Consider the following 16,549-nt stretch of genomic DNA (forward strand, 5'->3'; position numbering starts at 1 on the left):
TATCTAGATGCCCACGGCGGTTCTGTCTCTAAGCACCTTTTATGTTTCATCTGTTGCCCTGCCCCAGTTCTAAGCTTACTTCTGAGTCTACTTATTTCCCCACTGGATCTCCCCACCTGGATCTAAGCTCTATCACAGCAGGGTCACGCAGGTTCTGGTCACCGCTGCAGGTTGCTCTAGCCCATAGAGCATCTTCAGGTACCTTAGAAAAGGCTCCCTTCCTCCAATGTGCCCCTCACAGGTCAGGGCCTGGGGAGCAAACTGGGCTTCCACTGCCTGAAAGCCCCTGTGCAGGAGTCAACCTGTGCAGCCAGCAGAATGAGAGACAAGGCCTGCAAGAGAGGACAGGATGAATGAGTATCCCTGACACATTTGGACAGGGCCCATGTTCTGGGATGCTTACATTTCAGCTTGAGAAAAAGACACGTAAAAACACAAGGAGCAGCACTTTCCTGGTGGTCCAGTGGTTAAGACTCTGTGCTTCCACTGCAGGGGGCATGGGTTCGATCCCTGGTCAGGGAACTAAGATCCTACATGTCTCGAGGCATGGCCAAAAAATAAAATTTTTTTTAAAAATTAAAAAAAAAAAAACAACACAAGGAGCTTGGTGGTGAGGGAGCAGGGTTCAGGCTTGTGTGTGGGAAGTGGGGTGGGATTGAGGCAGCAGGAGGGCCTTAGTGGGGGTAGACAGAAGACTAAAGGATAAGAGAAAGATACCAAAGAGGAACACCCCCTAGCAGGAGGAAGGGAGGACAGGGTGGGGTGTCAGTGGCAACTGGAAATTGGAAAGGACCCAGAAACATACCCCATCAGAATTAGAACAGACGCCAGGGGACACCTAACCCAGAGACCCTCAACGGTAGGCACTGCCCCCCAAGAGGACACACTGGACTCTCCGAGAAGGGGCATACTTACTCTGTAAAAGCATTGATTCATTATTATAGTACTCCAAGTTTATACTTTGGAAAAAGCTTTTAAAAACCTATTATTTTCTTAATTCAGAATACATACAGAGAACAAATCTCTGACATGGGCCTGACTAGGCGTGTCAACCAAAAAGCAAGATGTTTCTAAACACTCCTCATCCTTTGAGAGTTTGTGCTGTAGGTTAATACCTGAAACTTTGGCCAGCTTGGCCACCCTCACCCACACAGTCCCCTCGGACATGTGCACTCCAGCCCTCAGCCAGCCACTCACACCTTGCAAGCTCGGCCAGCTTCTGAATTACCGCCTGGGCCTACTCTCCTCCAGAACAGAGCTCCGTCGGGGCCCAAACAGTTCCCTGCACAAATAGAAACCAAGCTCTGCAACAGAATTCGGGGCTGCCCTGGAACTGCTCACAAGTGACAGTTGAAAATACCCTCATCTTAAAAAGAATAATCCCAGGAAGCAACAATTTAGAAGAGGCCAGAGGCTGCCAGCCAGGACTGACACATGTTTAATCAGTGGTATATTTATTCTACAAACATTCACTGCACCCCTGTGTGGGCCAGTCACTGGGCCAGGCTGGAGGATACAGTAGTGAACAAGAGCGATCCCGCTCTGTGCTTCCCCAGCAGACTGCCAGCTACAGGCTCCAGAGATGGAAGAAAGGGGGACCTTAAGGTGCTTATCTAAATCAGCTAGGTCACTGTGCCTACCCTTCATGGGCTGGGTGTTCCAGGGTATGTTATTTATTACCCTCCCTTTTAATTTTTTCTCCTCCACCCCTAGGGCCTAGACGAGTCAGGAATATTTCTGGGGTTTTCTATGTTCTTCACCATAACAGATGCTGTGGTTGCATCTCACAGGGTGAGGGGCCTGGCCCCAACTTTAACAAGCAACAGTCCAGCCATGCCAGGCTGATTCGGATGGCCTGTGTGAATTGGTTTGCAGACCTGATGTGAGGTCCTTCCTTCCTGTGAATTCTCTGCAGCTCCTTCAGTGATGCCTAATGAGCATGGGGGCTGGTGATATATGTTAATTTAAAAGTAAATTCACACGTTCAACAAATAGAATGCTTTCATTTCAAAAATAAAACTTACTCATTTTACATTTTCAAATATGAAGCTATAAGATTTTTATATTTATCAGAAGGGCATATGCATTTTAAAGGACTGAGAAATGGTGCTTCCTATCTGGGCCCTGAACGGGTTACAGGCAGGCTTTGACCCTTCGAGCTGTGCAGCAGTCTTCAGCCACAATCAGCCTCCTCTGCTTACCCCAGGTGTGCCGCACATGATCATTTCCTTAGAGCAGCATGACCTGCACTGCCCAATACCATAGACATAAACCACAAGTGGCTATTGAGCTTTGAAATGAGGCTAGTCCAGACAGATGTGCTAGGAGTGCAAAATACACACTGGATTTTGAAAACATGTTACCAAAAGAGAAGAATGTAAAATACTTCATTAATAATTTTATATGATTAGATGTTGAAATGATAATATTTTGGCTATACTGGGTTAAGGAAAACATATTATTAAAATGAATTTCACCTGTTTTACTTTTCTTAATGTGGTTATTAGAAATTTTTTAATTATATATATGTGGCTTCCATCTGTGGGTCACATTACATTTGTATTGGACAGCACTGCTCTGGACAATCCCTACTGCACCCTAACCTGAGGAAAAAAAGACAAGACTTACAGGCACTGGTAGTTAGAAGAGATTTAGTGGATGTAGGGGGCTGGGGAAGGAGGATAAATTCTTTGCTTAAGAAATAAACTTTTACAAGATCTAGAATTAAAAGTGCATACCAAGAAAGAAAGAGAGGAGGGGAGAACAAAGGACAGGAAGGGGATCGGGAGGGAAGGAGAGGGAAAGGGAGGGGAGGGGAAGGAAAAACATCAAAGGGAAAGGACCTCTGTCTCAGTCAATTCAGGCTGTGATAACAAATTACCATAGACTTAAACAGCAAACATTTATTCTCACAGTTCTGGAGGCTGGGAAGTCCAAGATCAAGATGCCAGCAGATTTGGTATCTGGTGAGATCCTGCTTCCTAATTCATAGACGGTTGTCTTCTTGCTGTAACCTCACATGGTAGAAGGGTAAAGAAGCTCTCAGGGGTCTCTTTTATATGAGCACTAATTCATCCATGTGGGCTTCACCCTCATGACCTAATCACCTCCCAAAGGCCCCACCTCCAAATACCATCAGCTTGAGGGTTAGGATCTCAACACAGAAATTGGCAGGGGAGGGGGTTGGACATAAACATTCAGTCTATAACAACCTCTAACCTTATTCTATCCCTCAAGTCTCCTCTCCTCCCAATGACCCCAGCCAGACTGACTGGCCCCAGTTTCCCTGCTATCGCATCTGTCGTCTGAACACCATTTAGCAGTTTGGGTCAGTTCCACAAGCACATTCTGTGTGAGGCATTGTGTGGCACCCAGGGAGAACCACAGTAACGATATGTCTGCCCTGAGGCAGTCAGTCTAGTGGGAAGCAGCCATGGAAACAGCACTGGCCATACCAACCTCCCCGTGCTGGGGACTGCACACTGAGAGCTGTCTGCTCCTCCAATTCTCTCTTCATCCCCAGCTGGACTGCAAGCCTTAGAGTGGGTGGCATGTCTTATTTCTTCTGCCTCCATCGCTGAGCTGCGATATTCATAAAACGCTAACTTATTGGAAAAGGTTTGCGATATAGTGGCTTTAAAATCAGGTGACTGCAACTACTGAGCCTGTGCGTCTGGAGCCTGTGCTCCGCAACAAGAGAGGCCGCGACAGTGAGAGGCCCGCGCACTGCGATGAAGAGTGGCCCCCGCTCGCCACAACTAGAGAAAGCCCTCACACAGAAACGAAGACCCAACACAGCCATAAATAAATAAATAAATTTATAAAATCAGGTGACTGGGACTTCCCTGATAGCGCAGTGGTTAAGAATCTGCCTGCCAGTGCACGGGACACGAGTTCGAGCCCTGGTCCAGGAAGATCCCACATGCCGTGGAGCAACTAAGCCTGTGGGCCACAACTCCTGAGCCTGCGCTCTAGAGTCCATGAGCCACAACTACTGAGCCCGCGTGCCACAACTACTGAAGCCCATGTGTATAGAGACTGTGCTCCGCAACAAGAGAAGCCACTGCAAGGAGAAGCCTGCGTGCAGCAGCAAAGACCCAATGCAGCCAAAAAAAATCAGATGACTAGGTTCAAATCCCAGCTCTGCCACTTAAACTAGTTGTGTGGTTTTTTTTTTTTTAACATCTTTGTTGGAGTATAATTGCTTTACATTGGTGTGTTAGTTTCTGCTTTATAACAAAGTGAATCAGCTATACATATACATATATCCCCATGTTTCCTTCCTCTTGCTTCTCCCTCCCACCCTCCCTATCCCACCCCTCTAGGTGGTCACAAAGCACCGAGCTTATCTCCCTGTGCTACGCGGCTGCATCCCACTAGCTATCTATTTTACACTTGGTAGTGTATAAGTGTCCATGCCACTCTCTCACTTTGTCCCAGCTTCCCCTTCCCCCTCCCCGTGTCCTCAAGTCCATTCTGTACATCTGTGTCTTTATTCCTGTCCTGCCCCGAGGTTCTTCAGAACCATTTTTATTTTTATTTTTTGGATTCCATATATATGTGTTAGCATACAGTATTTATTTTTCTCTTTCTGACTTACTTCACTCTGTATGACAGTCTCTAGGTCCATCCACCTCACTACAAATAACTCAATTTCATTTCTTTTCATGGCTGAGTAATATTCCATTGTATATATCTGCCACATCTTATTTATCCATTCATCTGTTGATGGACATTTAGGTTGCTTCCATGTCCTGGCTATTGTAAATAGAGCTGCAATGAACAACATGGTGGTACATGACTCTTCTTGAATTATGGTTTTCTCAGGGTAGATGGCCAATAGTGGGATTGCTGGGTCGTATGGTAGTTCTATTTGTAGTTTTTTAAGGAACCTCCATACTGTTCTCCATAGTGGCTGTATCAATTTACATTCCCACCAACAGTGCAAGAGTGTTCCCTTTTCTCCACACCCTCTCCAGCATTTATTGTTTGTAGATTTTTTGATGATGGCCATTCTGACTGGTGTGAGATGATATCTCACTGTAGTTTTGATTTGCATTTCTCTAATGATTAGTGATGTTGAGCATTCTCTCATGTGTTTGCTGGCAATCTGTATATCTTCTTTGGAGAAATGTCTATTTTGTTTTTTAACCTTAGGCAAGTTTTTGACCTGTCGGTGCCTCAGCTTCTGCACCTGTCAACAAGAGAAAAAAATGGTACCTACCTAGTAGAGACCCTGCATTAAATGAGCTGGGCTGTAGAAGTCTTTAACATAGTCTGACACATATTAACAGCTAAATAAATACTAGCGATAGATATTATCGGCCTCTGCCACCTGATAGGATGGGGTGATAGGATAGGGTGGGCAGGGGAGAAGGAGTCCAAGGTAAGTCCGAGGTTATACTCAGGTGAGTGGAGGAAGTGCCTTTAACAGAAGTAGACAACACAGGAGGAGGAGCTGCTTTCAGAGGCAAGGTGGAGAATTTGATTTTAGATTTATAGCCTGGTAGTCAGCCAAGGGGTTTATCCAACAGGCAGTTAATTCAGGATTGGCAAGAGGTCTGGGCCGCAGACAGATTCATGAGTCAGTGCAAATTAGTCATTAGAGCCAGGAAGTACTGAACACCTGGAAAGAAGTGGTGAGCGCTGGAGTCTGGGCACACAGTCAGAGCAGGAACACACCTTCAGGCAGAGCCAACGCCTGCCACGGGGAAGGGGGCGACCACTAGACAGCAAGATCTGAAAGGCCCTGAAAAGTCCCCCATTACACACCTACTTAAAACAAAAACCCTCTCCTCCGCTAGCCTGAAAAGCACAAGACCACACCCCTGCAGTGGATGAACCCCAGCAAGCCTCGATTAATGTGCCCCTAACTCCAGGGGGGCTGAGGGTCTCAAAACTCGGGTGAGGAGCCATGGACCCCGGTCTGCGGGCTGATGGGCAAATGTCACTTGGCAGTGGCATGGATGAGGCCAGCCAGGCGGGAGAGGCGGTCACAGGAAATAAGCCGCGGAACGCTGGGCGACTTCGGGGGAAAACGCGCACAGGCTCAAACCGTTTGCGGCCTGGGAAGCGTTCAGCGATGTGCAGCTCACCCAGACCCGGTCTGGAGCCACTGGCCACTCTGACCAGCCTCTCCCGGTGCCCAAACACCCGTCTTGCCATAAATCCGAGACCGCAAAGGCCTGGCGAGGGTCCCGCCGAGATGCGAAGCGCCTGGTGACCAGCGAGGAATGAATGCTACCTGCTCAACCGACACTTCCCGCGGGACACGGACGCTTTGCTTTCTCAGATAAGACTCAATGGAGAGGGTGGTCGTGCGCCCACCACGTCCGGGGCGCAGCCGAGCTTCTCGGGCGGGGAGGCTCCACCGGGTCGGGGGTCACCGGGCCGGGGCGGGGCTGGGCAGAGGTCCGGAGGCGCACGCGCGGAGCACGGGCCGCGCGAAGGTCCGCCCCGCGAGGCCCCTGGGCATCGCGGCCGTTGGGCCGTTGACGCCGCGGCGCGGGGAGGACCAGGACCCAGACAAGCCAGCCAGCCCCGCCAGGACCCGCTCGCGAGGACCAGGGGACAATGACCAGGCCAGCAGCAGCCATCCTCAGTTCTCCCTCCAGGGCATCCTTGTAAAGAAAGAGCGCCGCCGTGCGTCCTGAGGACTCATGACCACGAGACGAGAGTGGTGGCGTTTATCCTTGTGCTCTGGAGCAAAGAGAATTTAGGCCAAACATGTTTAAGCCAGCCTGGCTGTTTTCTGCAGTAGATTCAGTGGTTCTTGAAAAGCATCTTGGTAGGAAAAAGAAACTGAAAACTGTACCAGGCAAGGGCCGAAAGAAACCGTTCTGTAAAGAGAAGTGCTTAGTGGTGACCAGCCAGGATGCTGGAGCGAGGCTGCCTGGGTTTGAGTCCTGGCTTTACTACTTCTAGAGTATGACCTTGGGCAAGTTTCTTAAACTCTCATGCCTTGGTGTTTTGGACCTGTAAACGGGTACTATAACAGTCCTTGCCTCATTAGATTGATCTGAGGATTAAATAAGCTAATACTTAGAACAGTGCCTGGCCCATAGTGAGCACTCAGTAAAAATGAACTCTTATTGTCATTCCAGAATGCAGGTGCCTTCGCCAGTGCAGAGTCATGGCGGCATTGCCGGTCCTGCAGAGAGAATGAAGCTACCAAAGAGAACACAGACACAGGACGCTCAAGTTAAACAAAGCCACAGCATCGTGCAGTCCTTTTCATTAAAAAATTAAATAGCCGTCTAGAAAGTTGTGAAGCAAATTGGAGAGAGGCCAAGACTTCAGTAGAAATCACTGAAAGGGATTTTGTACTTAAAGACTTTTCTTTGAGCAAGTGCCTATGTAAAAGTTAGCAACTGTCTGTGATGAGCACTGAAAGCCCTGAAATAAGTAGTGGGACTCCTAGCAGGACAAGAACAACATAGATCACCCAGAAGAGGGTCCAGAAAGAACATAGACCATCGTCTGAGCCACAGTGGATAGGCTCATTATCAGTTCTTTAGTACGAAAGAACAGGATAGACCCACTCTAAAATCTTCAGGATAAAGCTCATTACAGTATGAATTTAGTCATTCTTTTTTTTTTTTTTTTTTTTTTTCGGTACGTGGGCCTCTCACTGTTGTGGCCTCTCCCGTTGCGGAGCACAGGCTCCGGACGCGCAGGCTCAGCGGCTATGGCTCACGGGCCCAGCCGCTCCGCGGCATGTGGGATCTTCCCGGACCGGGGCACGAACCCGCGTCCCCTGCATCGGCAGGCGGACTCTCAACCACTGCGCCACCAGGGAAGCCCCTAGTCATTCTTTTTAAAAGAGCATCCATTTTGTCTTTATAAAGTCATAGGTGAACCAGGCTTTGTGCTAGACATTGGAAACACATGGTGAACAAGACAGACCCTGCCCGCATGGAGTTTATGATCCTAGGAGATACTTGACATTAACCGAGTAATCACACAAATGTCATTGCAAGCTTTGTTAAGTGCTCAGAAGAAATATGAAATGGTCAGTGAAGATAATATAAGGGACTTTGAGACTTGGGAGTCCGGCAGCTTTCTGAGAGAGCAACAGCAATGCCACGCCCTGAGGATAAGGGGATGTTGCCTAGGCAAGAACTGCAGCAGATGGTGCCAGGGAAGAGCATGCTTGAAGGCTCTGCGGTGGGAAATGAGGGGTGTGAGCCAGCGACTGGGAGAAGGCCTGTGCAGGGAGCATGTCAGTGGGTTGGAGAGCCTGCCAGGCAGGACCATGTTAGCATCTTTGCTTTCTTCCAAATACAGTGCAGGTCACTGAGGGGTCTAGGCACACGCAGTTGACATTGACATATTCAGATTTGTGTTTTCAACGGATCCTTCCAGTTGCAGTGTGGAAGCAAGTCTGAGGGACTAGAACGGAAAACAGAAGTCTATTTTGGGAGGCTCTCAACCTGGCTGTTAGAGTCAAAGTTATGGTGCCCACAACCAAATACAGAGACTCCTTTACTGAGTCGGATCCCAAAAGGCTCATACCTATCTGGGTGCTCCGCATGCTAGAGTGATACCCAAACCATAGGAGTCCATGTGACCACAGTGAAGCTTTTATTAGGGTAAATTTAGTTGAATCAAAAAGGTGTCAAGAATAACATTAGCCATATAGAAGTTTGTGAAAATAATGGGTTTGACCTAGTGAACTAAGCTGGGAATGTGAGACTGAAATGATTAGCTGATGTGCTGGGGTTTGAAGAGGCTGCCTGGTTTCAGGACAACTGAGCGACAGATAGAGGAATTAAACAGATGAAGACCAAATTACTATACCCATTTTATTAAAAGCAAAGTTGAAGAATTGGCTTAGGGCTGTGGGCAAGCCATGTTGCACATATTTCACTTCTGAATTCAACCTGCCCTGATCGTAGTGCGCCCTGTGACTGGGGCAGGTGGTGCAAGATGGGGCCTGTTTGGGGGACTTTTGCCTTTGGGGGCTCCTTCCTCCATAAACAAATATTAGAAATTATATTTTACGGCTGAATTGGTACAAAAGTATCATCCAGGGTGGTTTATATTCATTTTTTCTTCTGATTTTAAAAGAAAAGAAAACATTTCATGGCCCTCTAAACTGGGGTACGTCAGCCCAGCAGAGGGCAGAATCCTAGAGTCGCAGGCAGGTAGGTCCTGAGATGGAGGAGAGGGGATTTGAGCTGAAAGTGCCTGTAATGGACAGTGCTACTCTCACAGGGTCCGCCCATGGAACATGACTGGTTGTCCCTCCAGCAAAGTACACTAGGATCCAAATAAATGTTCTGGTCCTGGCTGACCAAATTTGTGTACCAGCAGATTCCAGTTCCCAAGGATCCATGTACCAAGCGGCATTAAGAAATACAGTCTGGTAGCCAAAAATAATGTTAGTGTGTTTTCCAGTCTTTGTGTCTCCTGAAGAATGTTCATTGAAACCTGTAACTCATCACACCTCCAGAAAGCCTGTTTCCTCCTAATTCGGTCAAGCCCTGCAACTAACTGCCCTTACTGCAAACCCACTTATCTAACCCTAGTCTGGCTTGTCTGTCTTCCCCAACTCTTTCTTCCTTTTGTTTCCTCCCCACCATTAACCTGCTTGTTCTCCAGGAAGGGAAGCACAGAGACCCGTGGGGAGGGGGAAATGCCCCTCCCTGTGAGGGGTAGAGAGGAGGAAGGAGGAAGGGGTGGGAAGGACTCACCTACTGCGTCAGTCTTTGCCCTGTCACACCGCAGAAGCCAGAAGCCTTAAAAAACAGCCCGTTTTGTTACAATGACAACAGACAATGTCTAATAGAAATAGAAATGCCCTATAGCAGGGCCCAGCTGGAGATGCAGGTGAGCCAGCGGGCACAGGAGGTGCCGGGTAGGGAGTGGGGAGTGGCAGAGAGGCCACACCCCCGTTTTAGACCGGAAGAAGAGAAGGGCAGTGTTATCCAGCCCTCCATGTGCCCGTTTGTCTTAGCTCCTGGGGTAGAGAGCAACTGCATGGCAGAAGAATGCTATGGAATTCTTGGCCAGCCACTTGGTGGGCAGAACTGAGGGCTCCACTGCATAGATGAACCAGAATTCAAAAACACCATCAAGTACAGATTGTAAATTATAGGCAAAAGCTATGGAAATGTTTGAGGGAAGCAGTACCCTTTAAACAATTCTGTCCTAAGGGGCCTTATTTCTGTCTGGGCGTTTGATTTGCTACACATGGACAAGTGGCATGTGTGTGTTTCAACAGCTGGTGCTTTTAGACTCCAGAGGGTGGCTCCATGAAATCTCCAGGCCTGTGATGCAGCCCAGCTCCCAACATGACCCACATTTCCAGGGAGGATGAGAAGTCCATAGTTTTACATCTTTGAGCAAACAAGATCCATGCCTACTGATAAGGCAAGACCTCAAGAAATATCTAACTCCAAGGGATAACTGCCCATTTTCACATGGTAGGAGAAACCATATCTCTGTATTATTACAAGCTCAAACAAGCCCTGGAAGGAACTCTGTGCTATTAAATCTTAAGGAACAGTTGGTGTTCTATATATACACATTTCTACTCACCAGGGAGACACTGCAGCTCCATCTGCTTGAAAAAGATGTCAAAATAACCTGGACCTGGAATTGCCAACACATCTCAGGAGGGTGGTTCTGGGTCTTTCAACCAAGCAGGTTCCATCAGTGGTGAAACTAAGCCAACCCAGCGAGGGGCTAGAAGGCACCCAGAGTCAGGCCATACAATTTTTAAAAACGTGATGGATAAAAGCTAGGGGATAAATTACCATGACATTTAAAAGCTGCAATAGTTTCGATTTCACAGACAGTGAAAACTTTATTACTCTGTTAGGGTAGACTATTCCAGCATTCCAAGGAAACTGAGAATTATTCTCTGTCTCACAGGTGGTTGAGGAAACAAGGATGAGAAATTACAAATAGGAATCTCATAGGGCACAGACTCACTTGTACAAAACATGTAACTATCTTTGGGTGCCTCAGAACCTCATTTGTAAAATGGAGATTTGATTCCTACCTCAAAGATGATCAAAATGGGGGGCCTTCAGTATGGTGGAGGAGTAAGATGTGGAGATCACCTTCCTCCCCACAAACATATCAGAACTAAATCTACATGTGGAACAACTCCTACAGAACACCTACTGAGCACTGGCAGAAGATCTCAGACTTCCCAAAGGGCAAGAAAATCCCCATGTACCTGGGTAGAGCAAAAGAAAAAAGAAAAAACAGAGACAAAAGAATAGGGATGGGACCTGCACCAGTGGGAGGGAGCTGTGAAGGAGGAAAGGTTTCCACACACTAGGAAGGCCCTTAGCGGGAGGAGACTGCGGGTGTCGGAGGGGGGAAGCTTCAGAGCCACAAAGGAGAGCGCAGCAACAGGGGTGCGGAGGGCAAAGTGGAGAGATTCCCGCACAGAGGATCGCTGCCGACCGGCACTCACCAGCCCGAGAGGCTTGTCTGCTCGCCCACCAGGGCGAGTAGGGGCTGGGAGCTAAGGCTTGGACTTCGGAGGTCAGATCCCAGGGAGAGGACTGGGGTTGGCTGCATGAACACAGCCTGAAGGGGGCTAGTGCGCCACAGCTAGCTGGGAGGGAGTCTGGGAAAAAGTCTGGACCTGCCTAAGAGGCAAGAGACCATTGTTTTGGGGTGTGTGAGGAGAGGGGATTCCTTCCCCGTCTGCACACAGAAGGCAGAACACCACCTAAATGAGCTCCAGAGACCAGCATGAGCTGCAGCTATCAGCTCGGACACCAGAGACGAACACCAGAGACGGGTATAAAATGCTAACACTGCTGCTGCAGCCACCAAGAATCCTGTGTGCAAGCACAGGTCAGTACACACACACACACACACCAGGAGCCTGTGCAGCCCGCCACTGCCAGGGTCCTGTGATCCAGGGACAACTTCCCCAGGAGCACACATGGCATGCCTCAGGCTGTTGCAACATCATGATGGCCTCTGCCGCTTCAGGCTGCCCCACATTCCAATTATAACTACTGTACCCCTCCCTCCCCCAGGCATGAGTGAGTAAGAGCCCTGTAATCAGCCACTCCTTTACCACCCTCCTGTCTGGGTGGGGAACAGATGCCTGAGGGTGACCTACACGCAGAGGTAGGGCCAAAACCAAAGCTGAACCCCAGGGACTGTGCAAACAAAGAAGAGAAAAGGAAATTTCTCCCTGCAGCCTTAGGAGCAGCAGATTAAATCTCCACAATCAACTTGATGTACCCTGCATCTGTGGAACACCTGAATAGACAACGAATCATCCCAAAATTGAGGCAGTGGACTTTGGGAGCAACTGTAGACTTGGGGTTTCTGTCTGAGAGTGATTTGTTTCTGATTTTTATGTTTATCTTATTATAGTTTTTAGCACTTGTTATCATTGGTGGATTTGTGTATTGGTTTGGTTGCTCTCTTTTTGTTATTATTATTACTTTTTAAATTTTTCTAATTTTTCATTTTAGTAATTAAAATCTTTATTTATTATTATTTTTTCTTTTTTTCTCCCTTTTCTTCTGAGCCATGTGGCTGACAGGGTCTTGGTGCTCCAGCCGGGTGTCAGGCCTGACCCTCGGAGGTGGGAGAGCCGAGTTCAGGACACTGGACCACCAGAGACCTCCTGGCCCCATGTAATATCAATCAATGAGAGCTCTCCCAGAGATCTCCATCTCAACGCTAAGACCCAGCTCCACCCAACAGCCAGCAAGCTCCAGTGCTGGATGCCCCATGCCAAACAACTGGCAAGACAGGAACACAGCCCCACCCATTAGCAGAGAGGCTGCCTAAAATCATACTAAGTTCACAGACACACCAAAACACACCACTGGAAACAGCCCTGCCCACCAGGAAGACAAGGTCCAGCCCCACGCACCAGAACACAGGCACCTGTTCCCTCCACCAGGAAGCCTACACAAGCCACTGAACCAACCTTACCCACTGAGGGCAGACACCAAAAACAACGGGAGCTACGAACTGCAGCCTGTGAAAAGGAGACCCCAAACACAGTAAGTTACGCAAAATAAGAAGACAGAGAAATAAGCAGCAGACAAAGGATCAAAGTACAAACCCACCAGACCAAACAAATGAAGAAGAAATAGGCAGTCTACCTGAAAAAGAATTCAGAGTAATGATAGTAAAGATGATGCAAAATCTTGGAAATAGGATGGAGAAAATACAAGAAACTTTTAAAAAGACCTAGAAGAGCTAAAGAGCAAACAAAGATGAACACCACAATAAAATGCAACTTAAAATTCTCTAGAAGGAACCAATAACAGAATAACTGAGGCAGAAGAATGGATAAGTGACCTGGAAGATAAAATAGTGGAAATAACTACCACAGAGCAGAATAAAGAAAAAATAATGAAAAGAATTGAGGACAGTCTCAGAGACCTCTGGAATAACATTAAATGCACCAACATTGGAATTATAGGGGTCCCAGAAGTAGAAGAGAAAAAGAAAGGGTCTGAGAAAATATTTGAAGAGATTATAGTTGAAAACTTCCCTAACATGGAAAAGGAAATAGTCAATCAAGTCCAGGAAGCACAAAGAGTCCCATACAGGATAAATCCAAGGAGAAACATGCGAGGACACATATTAATCAAACTGTCAAAAATTAAATACAAAGAAAAGAAATTAAAAGTAGCAAGGGAAAAGCAACAAATAACATACAAGGCAATCCCCATAGGGTTAACAGCTGATCTTTCAGCAGAAACTCTGCCAGCCAGAGGGAGTGGCAGGACATATTTAAAGTGATGAAAGGGAAAAACCTACAACCAAGACTACTCTACCCAACAAGGATCTCATTCAGATTCAACGGAGAAATTAAAACCTTTACAGACAAACAAAAGCTAAGAGAATTCAGCACCACCAAACCAGCTTTACAACAAATGCTAAAGGAACTTCTCTAGGCAGGAAACACAACAGAAGGAAAAGACCTACACAAACAAACCCAAAACAATTAAGAAAATGGGAATAGGAACATACATATCGATAATTACCTTAAATGTAAATGTATTAAATGCTCCAACCAAAAGACATAGACTGGCTGAATGGATACAAAAACAAGATCTGTATATATGCTGTCTACAAGAGACCCACTTCAGACCTAGGGACACGTACAGACTGAAAGTGAGGGGATGGAAAAAGATATTCCATGCAAATGGAAACCAAAAGAAAGCTGGAGTATCAATACTCATATCAGACAAAATAGACATTTTTGTTGTTGTTGTTGTTGGGGTATGGACTTTAACACTGTATTTTGAAGTCCTGTTATTAAATAAATCACTTTTAGGATTTTTAAGTATTTCTGATAAATTGTCGCATTTATCATTATTTTTGGTAATACTTCTTTCTTTTTTTGCTCTAAATTGTATACTTGTTTCTTGAAATGTTGTTTGATGTTTCTATAGTCACACTCTCTCTCTACTTATTGTTTGAATGGTTTATAATTTTTGTCTTTTTATTTTCAATCCAGACAAAATAGACTTTAAAATAAAGACTATTACAAGAGACAAAGAAGGACACTGCATAATGATCAAGTGATCAATCCAAGAAGAAGAGATAACAATTGTAAATATTTATGCACCCAACACAGGAGCATCTCAATATATAAGGCAAATGCTAACAGCCATAAAAGGGGAAATTGACAGTAACACAATAATAGTAGGGGACTTTAACACCCCACTTTCACCAATGGACAGATCATCCAAAATGAAAATAAGTAAGGAAACACAAGCTTTAAATGACATATTGGACCAAATAGACTTAATTGATATTTATAGGCCATTCCATCCAAAAGCAGCAGAATACACTTTCTTCTCAAGTGCTCATGGAACATTCTCCAGGACAGATCATATCTTGGGTCTCAAATCAAGCCTTAGTAAATTTAAAAAAATTGAAAATGTATCAAGTATCTTTTCCAACCACAACTATGAGACTAGATATCAATTACAGGAAAAAAACTATAAAAAATACAAACACATGGAGGCTAAACAATACACTACTAAATAACCAAGCAATCACTGAAGAAATCAAAGAGAAAATCAAAAAATACCTAGAAACAAATGACAATGAAAACACGATGACCCAAAACCTATGTGGTGCAGCAAAAGCAGTTCTAACAGGGAAGTTTATAGCAATACAATCTTACCTCAAGAAACAAGAAAAATCTCAAATAAACAGCCTAATGTTACACCTAAAGCAATTAGAGAAAGAAGAAAAAAACACTCCAAAGTTAGCAGAAGGAAAGAAATCATAAAAATCAGATCAGAAATAAATGAAAAAGAAATGAAGAAAACAACAGCAAAAATCAATAAAACTAAAAGGTGGTTCTTTGAGAAGATAAACAAAATTAATAAACCATTAGCCAGACTCATCAAGAAAAAAAGGGAGAAGACTCAAATCAACAGAATTAGAAATGAAAAAGGAGAAGTAACAACTGATACTGTAGAAATACAAAGGATCATGAGAGATTACTACAAGCAACTCTATGCCAATAAAATGGACAACCTGGAAGAAATGGACAAATTCTTAGAAAAACACAACCTTCTGAGACTGAACCACGAAGAAATAGAAAATATGAACAGACCAATCACAAGCACTGAAATTGAAACTGGGATTAAAAATCTTCCAACAAACAAAAGCCCAGGACCAGATGGCTTCACAGGTGAATTCTATCAAACATTTAGAGAAGAGCTAACACCTATCCTCCTCAAACTCTTCCAAAATATAGCAGAGGGAGGAACACTCCCAAACTCATCCTACAAGGCCATCATCACCCGGATACCAAAACCGGACAAAGATGTCACAAACAAAGAAAACTACAGGCCAATATCACTGATGAACATAGATGCAAATATCCTCAACAAAATACTAGCAAACAGAATTCAACAGCACATTAAAAGGATCATACACCATGATCAAGTGGGGTTTATCCCAGGGATGCAAGGTTTCTTCAATATATGCAAATCAATGAATGTGATACACCACATTAACAAATTAAGGAATAAAAACCATATGATAATCTCAGTAGACTCAGAAACAGCTTTTGACAAATTTCAACACCTATTTATGATAAAAACTCTCCAGAAAATGGGCATAAAGGGAACCTACCTCAACATAATATAGGCCATATATGACAAACCCACAGCCAACATCGTTCTCAATGGTGAAAAACTGAAACCATTTCCACTAAGATCAGAACAAGACAAGGTTGCCCCCTCTCACCACCATTATTCAACATAGTTTTGGAAGTTTTAGCCACAGTAATTGGACAAGAAAAAGAAATAAAAGGAATACAAATTAGAAAAGAAGAGGTAAAACTGTCACTGTTTGCAGATGATATGATACTATACATAGAAAATCCTAAAGATGCCACCAGAGAACTACTAGAATTAATCAATGAATTTGGTAAGGTTGCAGGATACAAAATTAATGCACATGAGTGTGGGAGGGAAGGAGACGCAAGAGGGAAGAGATATGGGAATATATGTATATGTATAACTGATTCACTTTGTTATAAAGCAGAAACTAATACACCATTGTAAAGCAATTATACTCC

At 45.4% G+C, this 16,549-nt stretch overlaps 1 long non-coding RNA gene across 1 annotated transcript in view; it reads left to right on the forward strand.

Annotated features, from left to right (window-relative positions):
• Window positions 1-14,304, forward strand: part of LOC117201753 (uncharacterized) — a 31,629-nt gene extending 17,325 nt beyond the window's left edge. The window contains exon 3 of the long non-coding RNA XR_004483840.2: window positions 12,512-14,304. This is a non-coding gene — a long non-coding RNA (uncharacterized LOC117201753). The remainder of the gene's footprint in view (window positions 1-12,511) is intronic.
• Window positions 14,305-16,549: the final 2,245 nt, after the last annotated feature.

The sequence above is a fragment of the Orcinus orca genome, chromosome 7, assembly GCF_937001465.1.
Source record: "Orcinus orca chromosome 7, mOrcOrc1.1, whole genome shotgun sequence".
NCBI lineage: Eukaryota > Metazoa > Chordata > Mammalia > Artiodactyla > Delphinidae > Orcinus > Orcinus orca.